Genomic DNA, 24168 nt, shown 5'->3' on the forward strand with positions numbered 1-24168 from the left:
CTGCCACCGCTAATTTCTAACCAATTAGAGCAAATAAAGTTTTTTCTCCTCCTTGTGAAGCACTAAAGGAAGAATTCAGTTTCGAGCTATGGCACTTGCCGCATAGATGTGGGGGGGAGGGGGAGGGGCTTGCACTAATAGTGGTAGTTACTACGGCATTTAGAAATTGAAAGCATTTATGCAGACAAGGTGAGTCTATATTTTTGGCTACCACTTCAAATGCCTCCACCAATCGTTACAATGCTGCACGCAGCCATATTAAAGATCTCGCAGCAACACCTGCAGGTAAAAAGCAAAAGCAGTCAAAGTGCTAGTGTATTCTGGACACTATGTTTGAAATGTTTTAGGCAAGAGGAATGCAAGAAGCAGACATAAGAACTGCATGTATTTCCATAATTCCCCATTTGAATGGCCTTTTCTTTTGCTTAGACAATGCCTGCGCCTAGCCACAGCAGCTCCCTCATGCAGACTCCGCAAGCCAAGATGCCGTGGAAGCAAATGCAGGTAAGAAGCAAGAAGCAATAGCACTGGTATTGATATTCATCTAATTTCTTTCTTTTTCTTTCGTTTAGGCAGCCAGCATACCTCGAACAGCCACCTTGACTGCGGGTGTGTCACCCGAATCACCAAGGAAACATTTGAGGGAAAGCGACAGGAAATGCTAACAGCCACTTCTCCATGTAAACGGTACTCCTTCTCTCGGATGACTCCTAAGCCTCGCCACGCCAGCTCACCTGCGCAGACTCCATCAACAAAGATGCCGCGGAGTTAGGTGCAGGTCCTAGTCAAGAAGCAGTGGCACTGGTGTCGACATTCACCCAACTTCTTTCTTTTTTTTTTTACACTGAGGGAACCAGCACACCTCGAACAGCACCTTGACTGAGGGTGTGTCAATAGATTCCTGTTGTACATATGCTCAAAATAAATTTCAGTAAACTTGAACTTGATAATTAACTTGAAGGCAAATGGAACATTGATGCATTGCTTTTTTGAACATTTAGTGTGCACATACAATATATGTTATACTTTGCAATGCTACAGAGCGTATTTTGAAGCTTCCCTCTATATTTTGCACCTTTAATTACGTATGTGTTGTGTGGCCCTCAATGCAGTTCATATTGTAGCAGCTGCTTTGTCTGTGTATCGCATATTCGATTAAGCCTGTGATATCCACATGTGCAAAAGGCCTATACATCCCTCACATATGCAAAATAAGGTTCTATGTAGTCCTCAGTGTTACAATAAAAAAATGAAAGTGAACAATCCGATCGTGGAATTGTGTTTATTACAGTAATTCCTATGACAGTTATTGACAAGTTGACAACCTGAACTGGCCAATCCGTCATGGGAAGGAACTGTATGTACACATATAGAAAAAAAGGGATAAGTGTGCGTTTGTAGTGGGAGGGTGTAGGATTGGGGCGGTACGAAAAAACGTACCAACGTCGTCCTCTAGACACACTACTTTAAGGTACCATAGCAAAGCCTGTTATGCATAAAGTTTATTCAGCTAACTCTGATATTAATACATACGCCCGGCGACGCGAGCTACATATGCCATAACTCGCATTCGCGACTGCACCGGGTGCCCTCCATATTATTCTGGTTAATCGTGGTCACTGCACCGAGACAAAAAAAAAAAAAAAAAAAGTCATGGGCGCTGGCGCCTTTCAGTATCTCGATCTTGTGAGACACTGCTGCGCGTGCCATGCGCAGCGTAGCTGTCCATGCGAACACTCTCTGCGCACAACTGCCTCGGCGGCCCCAACCTACGTACTGTTCTGCTTCGAGCTTTCATCTCCCCACTGTCCATTGGGTGCCCAAGAGTTCCTGCGCCACCTAATTTATTATAATATCAGGTGCTCTCCTCAGACTTCCGTTTGTCGGTTACATGTGCCCTACAGCTGTATAAGTACTTGTAAAAAAAAATACACCGCCCGTTGTATTGTCCCGACGAGAAAAGCACTCTGCAACGAAAAAAGCGCAGAGCGGCTTCTGCACATACCGCGCTCGTGCGAAGAGAATTACGGAACGCCAACGAGGAATCTCTGACTACAGCTTCGAGCTCCGAACTCGTTACCTCGTCGAGTGACACTCCCGCAACAGGCGTGACCTCTGAAACCCGCATACCGCCTGAAACTTCAACAGGATCATGCTTCGGTTGCACAACTGCCACCTGGACGGCCAACATGGACCCCACCCACACCATCCCGCAACATAGAATAAACAACCAACTTATAAAGCCCAAACACAGGGCTGGACGCACACCACATCACAACACTACAAGCGAGACGCCATGCTGCTACGCTGCTACGGCTGCCGGATTAAAACTGGCTACTGTCACTAAGTCTAGCAAGCGTCTCAGGAGCTGGCAACCTCAGCGCGTAGCAACATGCCGCCGTTCTTGCGGTTCCCGATTTCAATGCATGAGCCCTATAGCCCCGTTTACATGAATGCGACAGTGGAGCATCGCATTTCGAAGCGCATTTGGCAAAGGCGATGCGACGCCGTTTATGCCGCGTTCAGACTACAGTCGCATCCGCTATAAGTGGCGTACTTATTGCAATTTACGAAACTGCTGGAACGACTGCTTACGCAGCTAGCAACCGCCTACGTTCACATTGAGCCTTTCGATAAGATACGTTTTTTACGACTGGCCAATCACTGTTCTGGGACAGCCGCGTTTCGCATTTTTTAACATGGCGCCGATCAGCAAGCGGCTGTTAGCGCAGGTCGAGGCTCTTCAAGCCCAAAGTTTTCAGGCGCTGGTCATAGAGTATCGGCCTTTGTCGCACTTCTTCAATTAGTTATTCATTGCTGCACAGCGAAGAAGCTTCCGCACTTAGCATCATCACTAGGCGCGGGCAATGTACACAACACAATGAGACCGGAAAACCGCACTGCACTCAGGGACACCGCGCGCCTTCGGCGCGAACCCGGGAAAACGCGGATGGCGTCGGCAGCAGCAGCAAGGAACAGCGTTGCAACGCCGGATGGCTGGGAAGGCGGTCACCGGATGAAAACGCGGAATATGTGGAGGCCGGAAGCTCCGTGACCGGAAGATGCAAACCGAAACTGCTTCGTGCATTGGCGGCGTTGTAACAGCCGTATCTGTGCCTGTCGTAAATGTAGCGGGTACTCCAACATTTACGCCCAGGCTGGTTGCGATTGTTGCGTACTTTCCGCTAAATGCAGCAGTAGTGTGAACAAAGTAGTTGCGCTTTTTGCGTTTACGCTTACGTTCCGTGCGAACGATCCGTACGTAGCGCACGTAGTCTGAACATAGCATTACATGTAGCGCATTAAAGGGAAGCTGAAACACTTTTCGAAAGAAATGAGTTCTCTGCGGCATTCTACAGTTTTGAGTCCCCTGAACACGAATATCTGGTTCAAAAAGGGCGGAAACAAACGCAAGCGGCTGTTTTTCCAAGAAAACGCGCACCAGCGCCTCAGGGCATCGCGCGAACGCCGCTGTTGCCCGTGATTGGTCGGGGCCGCTGTGACGTCGTTGGCGGTAGTCGCCGGTCGGCGCCGCCGCATGTCTCCGTTTCAGAGCGTAGCACCATTCCTTTCTCTCTGGTAGCACGCGGTTCTGCTGTTCTGGCTTCATAGCTGAGTTGCAAGATGGAACGTTCTCGCTGTCTCTGACAGCTTGTATTGTCCCCGTACATGTTTGAACCCACAGCCGATACGGAAAACGATGGCGGCAACAGAGTCAACGACGATATTGAGTGTGCAAACAGCGAGAGCGATGTGTGCACCTTCTCGCGCGCTGGAAATCTTAGCTGGTACGCATGTTTTTTTTTTTTTTTTTTTTCATGTAGCTGCACGTTGCAATGACGGGAGAAAAAATGCGCTAAAGTGTCACTGGGAACATGCTGCTGGAAGAATGCCGAAGCACTAACTTCTCATTAGATTTACACGGGTGCAATTCCGCGATGTCAAGCACCTTGCCGCTGCTTGTCTAAAGTCCCGTGGTTTTTTCAGCGTTGATACACGATCGCGAACCTAAGTGCCGCGTTTCAAAGCGCGCACATGCAGTGCTGTGAGGTACAGTCATGGAAGTTGCTTATCATACACATTCAGAGATGACCAGAGGTATTATATGTGCAATATTCATACTATGGTTCGACGACTTTGCGAGTGTGGCTCGATCAAGAATCGGTATGCGTGCTCCATGCTAGTGTTGACATAAAGATATTAGGCAGTTTTAGCACCGCCGTGTGGTAAACACGATAACTGAACCGTACGTCGAATGTCACTAGGCAAGCCTACACTCCATTTGATACCTCAGGTGCATCGCTGTGGAAGCTACGCTCGAAGTCCGGTCACCAAAATTTATTACTGCGCGCGTTTCCGTCTATGCTTCGCAGCGTGCCAGCGGCGTTTGCTCGCGCGAGCATGCACGTGAAGCTGCCGCGACGGGCTGCAATTAAAGAATAGCGAAAAGAAATTTTTTTTAAAAGAACGTGTTAGCAGCCGTATAAGTACACGGATGGTTTCTATGGGTAAATTCTTTTTTTTTCATTCCGAACTGAGCTTATATATGGAAAGCTTTCTGAAAAATCGGGTCAAGAAGCACCGAACTTTTTCTAAGTGCGAACGCAGCCACTGCAAGAAGTATCTCAAGCCTCCACAGCGTTGCACCTGATGTATGAAACGGAGTATAGCAACGCTAGCAACAACGCGTTTTCGCATTTGTCGTAAGGCTATCCGGCTACGCTAAAGCTGTGTTACCAGACGTTAATGGCTGCAAATGTTCGTATTTCTCCAGTGCATCAATGTGGGCCTAATCACGCATTCATTAAACTAGGTGCACCTGCATGTGCTGCGTATTGATGGAAGATGAAGATAACTGCTTGTGCTGCCAGGAGCTGCAAGAGATTAGGAAAAAACAGAAGCGCACGCAGTGCGTAACAAGTTCAAGACAATTCAGGACTGTGTGCCTCAGCAGGGCAGTACTGGAAGTGGCACTTGCCCAGAAAGGAGTCGAACCGGCTGGACAAGGCAAGAAGTTTACACACAGGTGTGAAAATGATATGGCCAATGGAAAAAGAGTGATGCAAAAGCAATTTTTTTTACAGGCAGTTGAGGTATGCAGCATACCGCCAGTTTGTCTGGCTAGTATGGAAAAAGTTGGGAAAGAAGAACCATCGAATTCTGCCAAGCTGTGTACTTGAAGTTGTTCGGGCTTCAGTCGCGCCGATTTAATTGGAATACCGATTGCCCGCATCGTTGTCAAGCTCCGATGATAGTCACTGTCGCGGAAATGGTCCGAGCACAGCACAGTTGATTTCGTCGGCACGAACTTATCTCTCCTCACCACACGTACCCACTGCGCTGCAAGCTTCTTTTCCTTCGGGAATTTGTGAAACACCACATCGTCTCGCCCGCCTGTGTTCGCGCAGCCGAATGCTGCACAGAACGAGGGCATGTTGGGCGCCCTTGGCTGTAGGCACTCACGCAGCACAGAAGGAAAGAACAGTTTACGAAAATCGCAAAACAAAGTGAGCGGCGGCGGCGGCGGCAGATCTCTCGTAGCGTCGTTCAGTGAAGCGCAGGACGGAAAGACGCATGCCAGCACATGTCAGCACGCCGGTCCGCAGCTCGGTTGGCTCGATCTCCGCCCATGACGTCACTCTCGCCGGTTCTCTCCTCTGCCAATGTCCTCACCCGGCGCTCCGGGAAGCGATGGGGGCGTGTCCGCGCGGGTGATTTAGAAAGCGATTTCCGCCCGTTATATTAACAAAACGAAAAAAAAATTTCAGAACCGTAAATTATTAGGTCTGTTCTTCCCAATCCCAGCAATTCATAGCAATTGAAAACCGTTTCAGCTTCCCTTTAACTCTCGCTAGGATGCCTCGATGCGCGCGCTCCCCTCCGCCGCCTTGAGGGCGCGCGCATCGAGGCACCCTAACTGGATGGATGGATGTTATGAGCGTCCCCTTTGGAACGGGACGGCGGATTGCGCCACCAAGCTCTTGCTGTTATACTACCTAGGTTAAACAATAAAAAAGAGAAAAAAGAGAAAACACCACTATGAACTGCCCCACCCAAATTTTCTGATCCCCTATTTCGAACTGTGCTTTTGTACGTCTTCGTTTTTTGTCGTTTCCCTACTTTTCTTCCACCAATCTTCTAATCGCCTCTTACTCCTAACCACGGAGGAAGGAAACTCAGGAGAGGCCCTGACGTCACTCTTTGTGAAGCTAAAGTGAAGCCGGAAGTTCGCGTTGCTCATGGCGTTGCTCCGCCTATCGGGCCAGCTCTCCTCTTTTGTTTACATTTCTCGCGAAACCACGCAGCGCTGCGCACAACCGTGCTGCTCGGACGCGTGCGCTCCGCAGCAATACTAAGCAATCGTTAGCACGTTAGCATGATTCCGCGAAAGAGGGCAAAATTTCCCGCGGATATTCCTTCGTCCGTAGCCATTGCCGTGGCGCGGTACATTGCGTACAGCGTTGCATGCGCGTTCATTTCACAAACTTTAGTTCCTCCTGTCCCACCTGGCCACATCAACATCCGGGAGAGCACGGTCCAGATAACGCAGCGCAACAAAACACGGAGACCAACCCAAACCTGCCCGCACGGCGCCTTGGCCACGGTACGAAACCTACGGAGCAACACTTGTGAGCGCACAGAACCAAAACAAAGCTGCCATTGTGGCCCGAAAGGCGCGGCCGCTACGGCAAAGAAATAAAAAATCTGCAAAAGAGGAGAACGTACTACGTCACTTCCTCCACACTTCTCTCCTAGCGCGCGGAGGGGGTAGGGCCTCTCCTCAGTTTCCTTCCTCCATGCTCCTAACTCTCGCAAGAACCTAGCGCCACATGGTGGCGTATATGGGAAGTGCAGCGGACTTCCGGTGTAACTGGTTTCCGGTAGTGGGCCGAGTGCACGTTGGTGGCTGAGTGCCGAGAAATAGTTTCGCGTAGAGCACGCTGCGGCGAGCGAAGTTGCCGTGGGGGACGCCATTTTGCTTCTGCTTCGGCCGTTACTGTCTCGCAGCTTCGCCAGCGCGTCATTCCCGCAGTTAATTCCTTCCCATAATTCTTAATGCGACGATGATGTGTTTAACGCTCCGCGAGAGTCGACTCGCGCCCGTAAATCTACCCTCGCCTGGCGCATTAATGCGATTCGCCTCCCTAGCGCATTACCGCTGTTTACATGAATGCTATGCGGTAGAAATCCGATGCGATGCGACACTGTTGCATTCATGTAAACGCGTGTTATGAGTAGGTTTTTCTCTAGAGCCAGTATAGTAACTCTATGGCTTCTATGGAAGCTTCGCTACCAGGTATATTTGCCTTGGAATCGGTTTTATTGGTTTTATCTCCCGTCGCTGCGTTTACATGAATGCGACAGAATGCGACAGCAGCCGCGTTATGCAGGAACCTCAATGCACGCACGCACGCTCAAACGCACACACACACACTCACACACACACACACACACACACACACACACACACACGCACGCACGCACGCACGCACGCACACACAAAGTACATTTGCAAACCCAGCGCTTGTCGTGCACATAAAGGATGTGCGAGCGCGGCAGGAAAAACCACAGCAAGCAATCGGCGAGCTCCAAACGTACATGCATGACCTCCGCGACAACCATAATTGCCAATCCCGGAGGCATTGTGTTACAACATTAGTTTTCCTCTAGCCAGCAATGACTTCAGGTTGCAGTGACTGATGGCGCTGCAATAGACTGGCGTGTTCCAGCACTCCCGGCCGTCATCGCAAAAAGAGCCACGTTTTCGCCGCTGGACGACACACTACCCTATTCCCTGCAGTACACAACAACTCAGCCACCAACGTGCACTCGGCCCACTACCGGAAACCAGTTACACCGGAAGTCGGCTGCACTTCTCTTATACGACACCATGTGGCACTACGTTCTCGCGAGACTTAAAGGGAAGCTGAAGCGGTTTTCAATTTCCATGAATTGCTGGGGTTGGGAAGAACAGACATTCATTTACGGTTCTCAAATTTTTTTCTTTGTTTTGTTAATATAAGGGGCAGAAATAGCTTTCTAAATCCCCCCGCGGACACGCCCCCGTCGCTTCCCGGACCGCCGGGTGAGGTGATTGCCAGAGGAGAGAACCGGCGAGAGTGACGTCACTCGCGGGGACCGCACTGCCGGACCAGCGTGCTGGCATGTGCTGGCATGTTTCTTCCCGTCCTGCGCTTTACTAAACGACGCTACGAGAGATATGCCGCCGCTGACGTTTGTTTTCTTTTGCGATTTTCGTGAACTGGGCTTCATTTCTGTGCTGCGTGAGTGCCTACAGCCAAGGGCGCCTAACCCGCCCTCGTTCTGTGCGCATTCGGCTGTGCGAACACAGGCGGCCGAGACGATGTTTCACATGTTTCACATGTTCCCGAAGGACAAGAAACTTGCAGCGCAGTGGGTCCGTGCGGTGAGGAGAAATAATTTCGTGCCGACGAAATCAACTGTGCTGTGCTCGGAGTATTTCCGCGACAATGGTTATCATCGGAGCTTGACAACGTTGCGGGCAATCGGTATTCCAATTAAATCGGCACGACTGAAGCCCGGCGTTATTCCGTCTATATTCTCCCACAAGATAAACACCTCGCCACCTCCAAGAGCGGCCTTCGACAAGAGGAGAATGTGTGAGGTAAGGGTTTTAATGCGGACACGGGCAATGTTGTAAACAGATGATCACCTGAGTGTCGAACAAACGGCCTTACAGCGGCCTTTGACGAAGCGAGGTGGAAGCACAGCCGGGAATATGCGCATGCGTGCAAACAACTTGCCGTTTTCATCCTGTTTTTCCCCTCCGCTGTGTCACGGAACACTGTACTACGGCTGTTTGTTCGGTGCTGTTTTGATACGGTGAAATAACTGACCGGGGGTACGCTTGTGCATTACGTGATTTTTGCTATTCGTCCTACCACGCGGTGCCCACAAGTTTAGCTGTTCAGCATTCGTGTTCAAATCGCACGACATGGGGCGTTACAGTAATATTTTCATGCTCGCGATACAGTAGTTGAACTCGGCGTGTAAAAACTTCGTTCCGTAGATTTCGCACTCACAGCTTGCTACCAGCAGCGAAATGCCGCAAAAACAAGCGTCGGCACAGCCGCGCCCGTGGCAAGGCGAACGGGCTCAAATAATGAAGTAACGTTGTGAGGTATTGAACTTGTTAGCGTTTGACGTCGTCTAGCCCAATACAGGCATCGCTGCTGCACAAAAAAAGTTTTCTTGCCTTTGTACCTAGAGAACTAGCTATGTATCAGGCATGACAAAATTATTATTTGAAAGTAATTATATTACATTACTCATTACTTTCTTATTACAATCACCGATTTGAATTACATTACCGATTACCGCTTTGAAAAATGGTATTACTTTACGATTGCTTCCAAAAAGCTTTCATGCATACAAGAAGCAAAAAGCAAAGTTTAAAGGGACGCCAACCTTTCTTCAAGGTAACATACACTTGCCAACATTTCATGCCCCCCCCCCCCCCCCCATGTTCCTCCACGACACCTCACGACACTACCAACGTTCTGGCACCGTACACAACTTACTGGTGCATATTTAACGCAATTAATAAATTACTTCAGCCATGAAATTACAGACACCAAATAATTCACATTGCTAAATCACTAGACAACTAATCCATCACTTAAATTACTGAAAAAGTATTTCAATTACTGGAAGTAATCCAAACTGCGGTCATGTTTGCTGATATGCATGATATTCTGAAATTCATGACATCCATGCCTTGCACTCTTTCAGGTTCTAGCAGAGCACCTAGAGAACCGAGCCCATGATGAACCTGTTCCACTACCATCACCAATCGAAGAGTTTGAAGCAGCCAGTGTGACACAGGCAGATAATGTTGAAGAGCTTGAAGTAGCCAAACGCGGCACTTATGTTCGCGATCGTGTATCAACACGCAAAAAACCACGGAACTTTAGACAAGCAGCGGCAAGGTGCTTGACATCGCGTAATTGCACCCGTGTTTACAATCTAATGAGAAGTTAGTGCTTCGGCATTCTTCCAGCAGCAAGTTCCCAGTGACACTTTAGCGCATTTTTTCTCCCGTCATTGGAACGTGCAGCTACATGAAAAAAAAAAGACATACGTACCAGCTAAGATTTCCAACGCGCGAGAAGGTGCACACATCGCTCTCGCTGTTGGCACACTCAACATCGTCGTTGCCGCCATCGTTTTCCGTATTGGCTGTCGGTTCGAACATGTACGGCGAAAACACAAGCTGTCCGAGACAGGGAGAACTTTCTATAATGCTTACAAATCAGTCATAGAATAAAGAACAACTTTGACTCAGCTATGAAGCCAGAACAGAACAGCGCGCTACGCTCTGAAACGGCGGCGCCGACCGGCGACTGCCGCGAATGACGTCACAGCGGCCCCGACCAATCACGGGCAACAGCGGCGTTCGCGCGATGCCCTGAGGCGCTGGTGCGCGTTTTCTTGGAAAAACAGCCGCTTGCGTTTGTTTCCGCCCTTTTTGAGCCATATATTCGTGTTCAGGGGACTCAAAACTGTAGAATGCCGCAGAGAACTCATTTTTTTTTCGAAAAGTGTGTCAGCTTTCCTTTAATGCGCTACATGTAAACAGCGTCGCATCGCCTTTCCCAAATGCACTTGGAAATGGGAAGCGCCACTGTCACCTTCATGTAAACGGGGCTAGTAGCGCATCGTATGTTCTAGCGCATCACGAGTGATGCGACGCGCCAGCGTTTACATGTAGCACATCAGCCCTGGTTCGATGGTGGCGGCACACGATGTCGCACATCGAAAGCAAAGCAGCACTTCCAGCCGTGTCCGGCGCTACGCAACGCCACAGCTCGGCAAGCGCCGCAGATATGCAGCAAATTTCCTTTCCTAGAATTCCTGATGTGATGTGATCGCGTTTACATGCACTGCAAAGGTCGAGTTATACTCTCCTCAATCCACCGCTGTATGGCGCACTAATCTGACGCGCTTTGCTAGCGCAGTAGTCCCGTTAACACGGACACGTTGCACTAGAAAGTTGATGAGATGCGACGCGCCAGTTGTCGCATTCAGGTAAACGCGGCTCGTGGTGAGGGGAAAGCGCGTGGGCATCGCTTCGACTGGGTGCCGCCTGTAGACGCTTTTGTGAAACGCGCAAGCCTGCGTTTTACCTCATGTCGTCCCGCCGATCGGTATCTGCTGCCACTGGGTGGACGCGAGCCGTTGGTGTGCTTTTGGGGGCCGATCATTTGTCGCGAGTGTCGGCACCTCAAGAGTATGTATCTTGCACCCTGGCCATGGCCCAACTCCGATGCCGCCTATTAAAATACATGCTAAACGCTGAAACACTTTCCTTACGTAACCACTGAGCCAGTTTCAATGAAATTGGTTGCATTTGAGAGATAAAGGTATATTATAGTGACTGTTGGATGCGGAATCTTTGTTCAGGCCCGGACTTCTCTGAAAGGAACTTTCAAAAGCTGGTGAGCTTGAAGATAATGGAAGCACGGAGTTTCCAAATTTGTAGCTCTGCACTAAGAACAGATATCGCAGTACTATTGTCTACTGCATCCGTTAGAGCATCGAAACCGCACTAATTTCGTATATCAATTTATACCATAAGTGAAATGGTCGCATTGTTTACAAGGGTTTTACAAATGTCCTACCGGCATATTAGTGGTCAATTTAACAGGCCTGTATAATAAATGAATTTTGTGCGCTTTAGGTGCGCTATTACATGCAATTTACGGAAGTGAGATGTATTTTCTCATTGCTCAGTTACGGAGTCGTAAACTTGATTGTTTTGTTTACGTAAAATTTCCAATTTTCAACAAGATTTATTAAAAAAATTGACCACCTAAATAAAAAATACACGCAATGACACTACACTAGCTTTTCCGTTTATATGCAATAAACATAAACAAATCTGGTGTACTGGTACACTCTAACAAAAATTACACCCTCGGGGTGGATATGTTATCGAAACGCCCTTTTTACACCCTCAACGTTTCCAAAACAATTCAAAATGGTTGTTGGCTTGAGTGGAGCACCCTCAGCGTACCTTTTTATTGTTTTCGGGATGCAAAAGGGGTATTGTGTGCGAAGAAGCACCTTACGGAAATTAGGGGGCTCTGGCACCTTCAACACCATTTTACTTTTCAAGCAAGTAAAAATGCCGCAAGATCCCTTTTTTTAGTGGTTTGTGCCAGCACGTGGTTTCAGCATGTCATGTAATCACACTATAGGATATCAATGTCATCCAGGGCCGTTACCTCTTCGCCGGGCTGTATCGTTCACTTTAAACTATTTTCAATCCTCTCGCAGAGAAAACACACTCTTCGTGAGCCGCGGTTAGGGCGACAACAACTTCGTTTGACCACGCTCCTCTGCTGAGTGGCAACGCAGTGCGCAGCAACCGACGCAAGTTTTCCACGCTTCGGGGGCAGGTGGATCTCACGCTTGATTTGATTTAAATGGCGCTTGTCGTGAACGCGCCGAAGGAAACGCAATGAGCATCCTGGGCACATTCACGCCAGGCGTCACTCAGATCAAGTCAAGCATAGGGAGCCTACAGTTAAGCATGGGCTTCAATTGAAGTCTCGTTAAAAGTCCCTTAAGGTGCCTCGACGCGCGGATCACGGGAGAGCGCGCCCATCGAGAAGCGGCCTAAAGGCCTCCGAGATGGCGCCAAAGGTAGCACGCGCCGTTAGATTTTGGATGCCGCTACGCTACATCATAGGGATTAAAAGCAAAGCACGGTATACGGAGCTATTTCAGCACAGCCACAGTTGTGAATCAACATTATTTTCCAAAACGCCTGTGCTAAGAAAAAAAAAATTCACTGATTGCTGTATTAATATTGCAATATTTTATTTCTTTATATTGATATTACAACGTTTTATATAAAAAACCTTCCTTCTGTCACATGAACGGTGACAACACCCACGCCGGCTAGGCTTTGTTCTTTTATCAGATTGGCTTTGACGCCGCCATTGTGCCGTAGGAAAATCAGTAGTCCATCGTTGCGCGCGTCCGCGGCTTCAGGGGCTTCACGGTGCCGTTGACGCGCCTTTCTTTGCCTGCGCTCGTTTTGGCTGCTGCGATTTGCGCCAGCTGTGCGCCGGTATGTTCTTCAAGCGCCGGTGCGCCGTCTACCAGGAAGTCACGTGTTTGCTGAGAGTGGGCAGTAATGGGCCCATAAGGAAACTGAAGCTCAACGAGCGAAATTTCCGTGGCCTTAAAGACTCCGCGAGGAAGTGCAGCCTGCTTGCTGCGGAAATAGACTTCAGCAAGGACACATTTCAGGTAAGACTCACTTGATTGGTTCACGATTGTGAGGTAGTGTAAAGTGTGTTACAAGAGCTGTTTTCAAAACGTTTATGCTCAGGAAAGTAGCGATTTGGGCTGGTCGCTTCGACGTTTACGAAAACGGAACTATAAGGGCTCATTCACACCGGCGACTGACAGTGGTCGCGCGACCAAGTTGGTCGCAAAGCGACCAGTCGCAAATGGTCGCAAACGGTCGCCTTTCTTGAAAAGGGACCATTTTGGGCCAGTCGCTCTCTACGCGATTTTTCAGTCGCGCGACCGTGGTCGCAAAACTGATAAACCAATCAGCGGCGCACCGGAAGTGATCTTTCGTGTGTCTACATCCGGCCTCCTCCGGCGTCGCGTTCAAATTCCGCGTAGATTCCGAGAGTTCTCGCTGAGAACGATAATCTCCGGGATTGCGACTTGCGGGTCGCGCTCAGCCGGGCTTGCCGGTGTGAGCATCAGTCGCCTTCGGTCGCTTTTTGATTGCGAGTCGCAAATGGTCGCGCGACCTCCTCAAGTCGCCGGTGTGAATGTGCCCTAACATCGCACAGACGTACGATCGACCTTAGCGTGCAGACATTGGTATTCCTGCAATAAATATTTGCCGTTTTAATTTAGTGCTGCGCCTGTGACAGCTTACGTGTGTTTGCGCGCTCTTATATTTCCGTCTCCGAGTTCCTTCCTGAAGGACAGTCGAGCACCGCCGCGGTGTACGATTGACGGGAAGATTTCAGTGGCTACTTCGGATGCGCATGATCATCGATTCCACGGGCTGCGCTGCGATTTTTCAATTGCCGGCACAACACTTCTCTATTGCCAGCCTTATGGGTGCCCAAGGCGCGAGCCTTGTTAGGGGAAGGGAGTCTACGTGTGGTCGAGTCTCACCGTTGCACATTAGCTTAAGGAGCTTCTTACGTGAAAAGCAAGGAAAACGTTATTGCCGTGAAGTTCATCTGTTTTACTTTTTACACTTGGACTTGTGTAATTTTACATGTTTAGGGCATTGCGTCGAAATACGTGTGCGTTATGATGGTGCCTTGAATGAACCAATCTTCACGAAGCAAATAGAGTTATTAACTTGAGATTCGCCGATTGCTACTCTTTCTGTTCAGCAGTTCCGTTTTTCTTATTAGCGATTGAACATTGTTATGTTATTTGTTCAGTTCCTTTAGGGAGCGCCAAGGCGCCCTCGTAAGATGTGAGCAATCCGGAAACATCCCCATTACATAGTATATACCAGAAATCTTCCACCTCAGTTTTTTATATTGCATGTCAAAGAGATATATGCTTAAGCTGCTCAGTCAATGGCTGATGTTGCATTGTCTTTCCTTGTTCTGGTTCATATGACAGGTTCTGGACAAGGAATTCAATGAATACATTCATGTACTCGAAGATGATGCCATACCAGATAAGGCCTATGTGCACGTTTTGAAAACACATGACAGCTGGGGTGAAGAGGTCAGTGGTACATACACAACCTGGAGGTGCACTAAACGTTTCTCTTTCCTGTTGTCTTCATAAATTTATTTTCTTCCTTTTAGCTTTCATTGTTTGTGTAATCATGCTTTAAAAAGTCATCAGTTTTCGCATGTGCTCAGAAATATCTGATTAAGAGTTATAGGTGTTCGGGCATGGTTCTAAAGGATTTGACACAAAGCAGTAATGTAGCTCTGTGCAGCACCATTTTGAGAACACGATTTTAAAACTATTCATTTATTTGTCATTTTATGCCATTACTTCTGACAATACCTGTGTTCTGGCACTTAGCAAGACTGATACCAGTACTATAAGAGCAACTTATTGTATTTCAGGGTAGCACATCAGGTACAGCAAATGCTGCAGGCAGCAACTTTGAGCTGCCCATCACAATTGATACAAGGTTTCAATAATTACCAATCATTAAGAGCATCTTTATTTTCTCTTCATGACGAATGCTTGTCCCAGCGATCTCCAATTACCCATGTTTTGCGCCAAATGACCCATTCTTATGCCTGAAAATGTTCATATTTCATTACACCACTTAATTCTCTGCTGTACTCAACTGCACTTCCACCTGCAGGTACCCTTCCAGTAACTCGTAACAGACCACGGATTATCCATTTTACGTATTACATGGTGTGCCCAGTTCCATTCTTAAGTTTTATTGTTAACTAGAATATAAGTAGAAGTTAATTAGATTAGAACTAGCTGTAAAACAGCTTTCTTGGTTTGTTTTCTAATCAACAAAACTGCCTTCCTGTCTCTGAAGGTTACACTTAACATCTTGTTACATTGCTCATTCTGTGGTCCTCAACTTCAAGCTAAGCTTCTGCTATAATAGTACCAACAGTATTATGTTCTGCCCCCAAATGATGAATAAAGGTACAGCTAGAGTCGCAAAAACTAGTTAAGGTATTAAGTATTTGCTAAATAAAATGTAATGCTCTTTTTTTTTGCTTGAAAATGGATTAGGCTTTGTATATTAATTACCGGCAGTTCACGCATATTTGCAAATTTTTTGAGGGTGTCCTCCCCTTGTTTTTTCTGTGCAGCGAAGAAAACGACGAAGTTTCATTTGTGCTCCCATACCTTGAATCCCTTCAGGCTTCTTCCATAGGGGCCAAGACAATTGGTTGCGTTAAACGTTGCCAAGGTTCATGTTCCAATGGCGGCCTGTCCTGAGCTAGGGCCAACTTCTAGCGCCAACTGCTAGCGCCAACTGATAGACAGCATGCAGGTAACTTCACTCGCTACTGCGCGGTTGTGTCTAGGTGAAGGAAAGACTCATACCTTTGTGCGTGTTGCGCTCTCGCTCCTCCATTTGCGTGGAAGCGATAGACAGCACGCACGTAACTGCACTTGCTGCTTCGCAGCAGTGTCTAGGTTAGCGTACTACTCATACGTTAGTGCGTGTTGCGTTCCGGTCTGCTCAATTCGCGTATAACCTATAGACAGCAAGGAGTTAAGTTCACTTGTTGCGGCGCAGCAGTGCCTAGGTGAGCGAACGACTCATACCTTGGTTTGTGTTTCGTTCTCGCAGCCCAATTTGCGTTGAATTGATAGACAGCTCGCAGGTAGCTTCACTCGCTACTACGCGGTTCTGTCTAGGTGACCGTAACACTAATGCCTTTGTGCGTGATGCGTTCTCGCCGCTCCAATTGGTTGAAGCGATAGACTGCAAGCAGGTAACGTCGCTCGCTGCTGTGCATCATTGTGTAGGTGAGCGAACTATTCGTAGCTGTTTGCGTGATGCGTTCTCGCCGCTCAAATTGTGTTGAAGCGATAGAGAACGCGCAGGTAACTTCACTCGCTGCTGCGCCGCAGTGTCTAGGTGAGCGAACGACTCATACCTTAGTGTATGTTGCATTCTCGCCGCTCAATTTGCGTTTAAACGATAGACAGCGCGCACCTAACATCACTTGCTGCTGGGCAGCTGTGTATAGGTGAGCGAACGACTCATACCTTGGTGCGTGTTCCATTATCGCCGTTCCATTTGCGTTGGAGCGATATACAGCACGCAGATAATTTGATTCACTGCTGCGCAGAAGTGTTTAGGTGAGCGAACGACTCCTACCTTGATGCGTATTGCGTTCTGGTCCGCTCAATTCGCGTATAAACGGTAGACAGCAAGCAGGTAACTTCACTTGCTGCGGTGGAGCAATCCCTCACTCAAATGATGCATCATCTTGTATGATGCGTCATACAACACTGAAAATATCTCATGATGTGATCAAACGATAACATTGCCCACTGTGTTGGAAGTGTTAACATGCTATTTGTGCGAGACAGTGCCAAGTGATTCGTATAGGTAGCAAATTCATCTGTGCATCTATAGCCTCAGGTAATTCTGAGCATCTACGTTGACCCGCAATATAGAGGCCACTGCACACAAAAATGTTTTTTCAAGTAATGGTCCATGCTGAATAATCCACCTAGTGAAAAGTCAAATGTGTCAGGCTAATGGGTCAGAGCAAATAAACTGCTAAATTCTGATAACAGCTTCAATGATATTATTGAAATAGGTGACAAAAAACAGCACAGGTAAAATTATAGTTATGACAAAATTTTAAAAGCACCTCTTTAAACTGCTGGAACCCTCAGCATCATGCCTGTTGTTCTACACGCACATCAATTGTAGCAGCAAACCATACATTTTAAAGCACACATAAATCCTAAATTAGACTGCTTGCTGATGCTGTACAGTAAATTCCTGTAAAGAAATGTAATCATACAGAAAACATTTAGAATACAGAACTGATCACATACTGGCTTGAATACATTTGTGCATTAGGGAAGCAAGGTGTAAATTACACTTTTGTAGCAAATTTTTACTCATGTGTGGAATACTCATATGACACAACAGAGTTAATTTGTGAGTTACTAATTAGCAGTGACTACCTACAGGCAAATTGTGTTAGGCTTAGGGAAACTAATTATTAGTAGAACTGTGTATGTGCACTGGCACTGAGAAATTGGTTATAATAGTGGCAGCTTATAAGAGACCAGTGCAAGCAAATGCCCGTTTGTAAGACACTAACTGGCTATTTTACCAGGAAGCGCTCCCAGGCCTTAACCCATATACAAAGCACTGGGAGGACCAGAGAGTGTGCACTTTATTGTCTTACACTGATCATGACGAGGTCCCGTCATCCAGCTAGCGCCAAGGTACAAGAAGGATGTCCAGCCGTCTATAGAGTGAAAGGAACAAAATAAGGCAGCATCAAGTCAGTTGAAAGACAGACTTGCAATTACAAATAGGTGATCCAGTGACAGTCATTCATTATTAAATGCCAAGCAGCCGTGATTGCACTCCCAGATGAAGCACCTACTAGGCTTGAAAGTTTCAAGGCTTCAAAGGCGATAGACTTTGAAGCCTTGAAACTTTGCTGCTTATTTAGAACAAAACATTAGCTTTTGCTGCTTATTTGCATTTTTGCATTTTTGCATTTTTGCATTTGCATTGCTTTTGCTCTTATTTGCATATTTGCATAACATTTTGCTGCTTATTTAGAACAAAACATAAGTGAAGTTTGTACATGGCAACACACACCATGGTGTGAGTCGTTCACTCACCTGGTCACCGCCGCGTAGCAGTGAGTGAAGTTAGCTACGTGTTGTCTATCGCTTCTTCACAAATTAATCAGCGAGGAAGGAACACATACCAAGGTACGAGTCGTTGGTTCACCTAGAGAATGTCGCGAAGCAGCAAGTGCAGTTGCATGGGTGCTGTCTATCGCTTCAACGCAAATTGTGCGGCGACAACGGAACACGCACCAAGGTTTAAGTCGTTTGCTCACTTAGACACTGCTGCGCAGCAGCAAGTGAAGTTGCCTGCGTGCTCTCTATCACTTAAAAGCAAATTGAGCGGCGAGAACGTAACGTGCACAAAGGCATACGTCATTCGCTCACCTATACACTGATGCGCAGCCGTGAGTGAAGTTACCTGCGGGGTTGTCTATCGCTTCAACCAAATTGAGCGGTGAGAAGACAACACACACAGAGATATTAGGCCTTCGCTCACCTAGATACTACCGCTCAGCAGCGAGTGAAGTAACCTGCGTGCTGTCTATTAGATTAACGCAAATTTAGTGGCTACAACGGAACACGCACCAAGGTATGAGTCATTCCATCGCCTTGGCACTGCCGCGAAGCAGCGGATGCAGTTACATGCGTGCTGTCTTTCAGTTCAACGCAAATTGTGCGGCGAGAACGTAACACACACAAAGGTATTAGTCATTCGCTCACCTAGAGACTTATGCGCAGCCCCGTGAGAAGTTCCTGCGTTCTTTCTATCACTGCAACGCAAATTGTGCAGCGAGAACGGAACACGCACCAAAGTATCAGTCGTTCCTTCACCTGGGCACTTCTGCGGCGCAGTGAATAAAGTTACCTCTGTTCCACGCAAATTGAAGGGGAGAACAGAACACCCAAAAAGGTATGAGTCGTTGGTTCTCTGAGACGCTGCCGCGCCGTAGCGAGTGTAGTCACTTGCGTGCTCTCTATCGCTTCAACCAAATTTAGAGGCGAGTACGAAACAAACACAAAGGTATTAGTCATTCGCTCACCTAGAGACTTATGCGCAGCACCGTGAGAAGTTACCTGCGTTCTTTCTATCACTGCAACGCAAATTGTGCAGCGAGAACGGAACACGCACCAAAGTATCAGTCGTTCCTTCACCTGGGCACTTCTGTGGACACACACAAAGGTATGAGTCATTCGCTCAGCTAGACACTGATTCGCAGCAGCTAGTGAAGTTACCTGCGTGCTGTCTATTGCATCAACCAAACTCAGCGGCGAGAACGGAACACGCACCAAGGTATGAGTCGTTCCATCGTCTTGACACTGCCGCGAAGCAGCGAGTGCAGTTACATGCGTGCTGTCTTTCAGTTCAACGCAAATTGTGCGGCGAGAACGTAACAAACACAAAGGTATTAGTCATTCGCTCACCTAGAGACTTATGCGCAGCACCCTGAAAAGTTGCCTGCGTTCTTTCTATCACTGCAACGCAAATTGAGCAGCGAGAACGAAACACGCACCAAAGTATCAGTCGTTCCTTCACCTGGGCACTTCTGCGGAGCAGTGAATAAAGTTACCTCTGTTCCACGCAAATTGAAGGGGAGAACGGAACACCCAAAAAGGTATGAGTCGTTGGTTCTCTGAGACGCTGCCGCGCCGTAGCGAGTGTAGTCACTTGCGTGCTGTCTATCGCTTCAACCAAATTTAGCGGCGAGTACGAAACATGCACCAAGGTATCAGTAGTTCCATCACATGGACACTTCTGAGCAACAGTGACTGAATATGCCTGCGTGCTGTCTATCGCTTCAACACAAATGGATCTGCGAGAACGCAAAACGCACAAAGGAATGAGTCGTTCGCTGACATTGACACTGATTCGCAGCCGCGAGTTAAGTTACCGGCGAGCTGTCTATCATTTCAACGCACATTGAGCGGGGAGAAGGGAACACGCACCAAGGTATGAGTCGTTCGCTCACCTTAACTCTTCTGCGCAGCAGCAAATGAAGTTACGTGCGTGCTGTCTATCGCTTCAACCAAATTGAGCGGCGAGAACGGAACACGCTCCAAGGTATCAGGCCTTCCCTCACCTGGACACTTCTGAGTAGCCGTGATTGAAGTTACCTGCGTGCTGTCTATCGCTTTAACGCAAATGGAACGGCGAGAACGGAACACGCACAAAGAATGAAACGTTGCCGCACCTAGACACTAATGCGCATCGGCGAGTGAGGTTATCTGCGTGCTGTCTATCGCTTCAATCAAATTGAGCGGCGAGAACGGAACACGCACCTAGGTATGAGTCGTTGCTTCACCTGTGCACTTCTGCGCAGCAGTGAGTGAAGTTACCTGCGTGCTGTCTATCGCTTCAACGCAAATTGAACGGCGAGAACGCAACACGCACAAAGGTATGAAACGTGGCCGCACCTAGACACTTCTGCGCAGCAGCGAGTGAATTTACTTTCGTGCTGTCTATCAGTTCAACGCAAAGTCAGCGGCGAGAAAGGAACACGCCCAAATGTATTAGTCGTTGGCTCACCTAGACACTACCGCGAAGCAGCGAGTGAAGTTACCTGCGTGCTATCAGTTCAACTCAAATTGAGCGGCGAGAAACACGCACAAAGGTATTACCCGTTCGCTCACCTAGACACTGCTGCACTGCAGCAATTAAAGTTACCTGCTTGCTGTCTATCGCTTATACGCGAATTGAGCGGACCAGAACGCGATACGCACCAAGGTAGGAGTCGTTCGCCCACTTAAACACTTCTGCGCAGCAGCGAATGAAGTTACCTGCGTGCTGGTAACACTATTCGAACGAAATATTGAACGGCGACAACTGAACACGCACCAAGCTATGAATCGTTCCCTCACCTGGGCCATTCTGTGCAGCAGTGAGTGAAGTTACCTGCGTGCTCTCTATCGCTTCAACGCAAATTGAGCGGCGAGAACGCAACACGCACCAAGGTATGAGTCATTCGCTCACCTAGACACTGCTGCGCAGCAGCAATGAAGTTGCCTGCATGCTGTCTATCGCTTCAACGTAATTTGAGCGGTGAGAACGCATCACGCAAAAAGCTAAGAATAGTTCGCTCACCTAGACACCGATGTGCGGCCGTGAGTGGAGTTACCTCCGCGCTGTCTATCGCATCAACGTAAATTGAGCGGCGAGAACGGAACGCCACCAAGGTATGAGTCGTTGGCTCACCTAGACATTGCCGCGCAGCAGTGAGTGCAGTTACGTGCGTGCTGTCTTTCAGTTCAACGCAAATTGTGCGGCGAGAACGTAACGCACACAAAGGTACTAGTCGTTCGCTCACGTCGACACTAATGCGCAGCAGCGACTGAAGTTACCTGCGTGCTGTCTATCGCTTCAACGCAAATTGAGCGGGAAGAGCGGAAGTCACACCAATGTATAAGTAGTTCGCTCACCTAAACTCTTCTGCGCAGCAGAAAATGAAGTTACCTGCGTGCTGTCTATCGCTTCAACGCAAATTGAGCGGCAAGAGCGGAAGTCACACCAATGTATAAGTAGTTCGCTCACCTAAACTCTTCTGCGCAGCAGAAAATGAAGTTACCTGCGTGCTGTCTATCGCTTCAACAAAATTGAGCGGCAAGAGCGGAAGTCACACTAATGTATAAGTACTTCGCTCACCTAAACTCTTCTGCGCAGCAGAAAATGAAGCTACCTGCGTGCTGTCTATCGCTTCAACGAAATTGAGCGGCAAGAGCGGAAGTCACACTAATGTATAAGTAGTTCGCTCACCTAAACTCTTCTGCGCAGCAGAAAATGAAGTTACCTGCGTGCTGTCTATCGCTTCAACAAAATTGAGCGGCAAGAGCGGAAGTCACACCAATGTATAAGTAGTTCGCTAACCTAAACTCTTCTGCGCAGCAGAAAATGAAGCTACCTGCGTGCTGTCTACCGCTTCAACGAAATTGAGCGGCAAGAGCGGAAGTCGCACCAATGTATAAGTAGTTCGCTCACCTAAACTCTTCTGCGCAGCAGAAAATGAAGTTACCTGCGTGCTGTCTATCGCTTCAACGAAATTGAGCGGCAAGAGCGGAAGTCGCACCAATGTATAAGTAGTTCGCTCACCTAAACTCTTCTGCGCAGCAGAAAATGAAGCTACCTGCGTGCTGTCTATCGCTTCAACGAAATTGAGCGGCAAGAGCGGAAGTCGCACCAATGTATAAGTAGTTCGCTCACCTAAACTCTTCTGCGCAGCAGAAAATGAAGCTACCTGCGTGCTGTCTATCGCTTCAACGAAATTGAGCGGCAAGAGCGGAAGTCGCACCAATGTATAAGTAGTTCGCTCACCTAAACTGTTCTGCGCAGCAGAAAATGAAGCTACCTGCGTGCTGTCTATCGCTTCAACGAAATTGAGCGGCAAGAGCGGAAGTCACACTAATGTATAAGTAGTTCGCTCACCTAAACTCTTCTGCGCAGCAGAAAATGAAGCTACCTGCGTGCTGTCTATCGCTTCAACGAAATTGAGCGGCAAGAGCGGAAGTCACACCAATGTATAAGGGTCATTCCATGCCAAACGTCCCGACCCCAAAAGTGACCATCGCTGAAATTCCTGAAAAAATTTGGGCTAGGTGACTTTTGTGTGAATAAGGTTTCGCCAAAGTATTTTCGTCGAAAAAAAATTTGTGATCACGTGATCGCTCTCTCAAATTTCCGGGAAGAAGCAAAAGTTGGTTGGAGCTAATTTTTTTTTATTCAAGCCTGAAAGTAGGTACAATAATGAACTTTATTTTAGAACATTGTACTGGCATCCTTCTTTCATATTACGTTCTAATTGAATCAATTTTAGAATTTTCCGAATTTATTTGGCTCAGTAAAAAAGCAAAAAAAGTTGCGTTTTCAGACATTTCTCGCATACACTGCGTTGACTTTTCAGCTGCAATAATTTTTCTGACTTTTTGCCTTTTGCTATATTGTATGTTAAATATAATTCCCAATTATTAAGAAATATATTTTTTGAGAAAAATACCTCCGAAGTTGGAAAAAAATTGACTTTTTGGCGAGATTCAGGCCACATTTAAGCATGAAGGCCCTCCAGATAAAAATATGTCAGATAGGTGAATATACGCACCGGCCTCTTAGCTTGTGATATGGAAAGTTTCATTCGAGTAAATTTTGTTTGAAGCGAGAAATTATTTTTTGATGTCAGCAACCCATGTCATTAGTAGGCACTGCACACGTGCCGCCGTTCTCCTTGTCGTCTCCGTATCGTCGTCTGCTTTCTCCTCCTTGTCTGCCGCCCAGCAGACGGCGGCTAGTATATATAACTACTGCAGAATAAAATTTTTGACGTTCTTTTGGTTTTTGCTCTTTCGGTGCTTAAGAGAACGCAAGGAAAACGGCTTTACATCCTTCTGGGGATGTTTGTTTACCCTTACCTCTGTATTCATGTGTTTCTCCGATGAAAATAGTGTGATCAGCTAACAGACGCACAAGGCGGCAGACGAGGCTTCCTGTGCGCGAATTTTAAGGGAATGCGTACAAACGTTGTCGCAACGAAGGAACATAGGAAAGAATATGGCACATAACTCGGTCCAACACCTTCAGAATGGATGCGAAATCCAAGCTTCAGTATCCTGCCTTCCAGCATCAATTTCTTGCAATGCTAAAGGTAAGAAAATGTCTCGAGCATTGACTTGCGATTCGAAATCTTTGCGCAGTTCACCTAGAGCGCCTGAACTGAATCAGATTTTTCCACGAGAATAATAATTCAAGGCATCATCTAAAACGATGCTTGCTATATCAATTGCGCGATATTTTCGTGAACAGACTGGGGTTATCTAATCAGCCCATTTACAGTGCGGCATGTTTTGAGGTATGTCAGAAAAGCCAAAATCTTA

Source organism: Dermacentor andersoni, chromosome 9 (genome assembly GCF_023375885.2).
Source record: "Dermacentor andersoni chromosome 9, qqDerAnde1_hic_scaffold, whole genome shotgun sequence".
NCBI lineage: Eukaryota > Metazoa > Arthropoda > Arachnida > Ixodida > Ixodidae > Dermacentor > Dermacentor andersoni.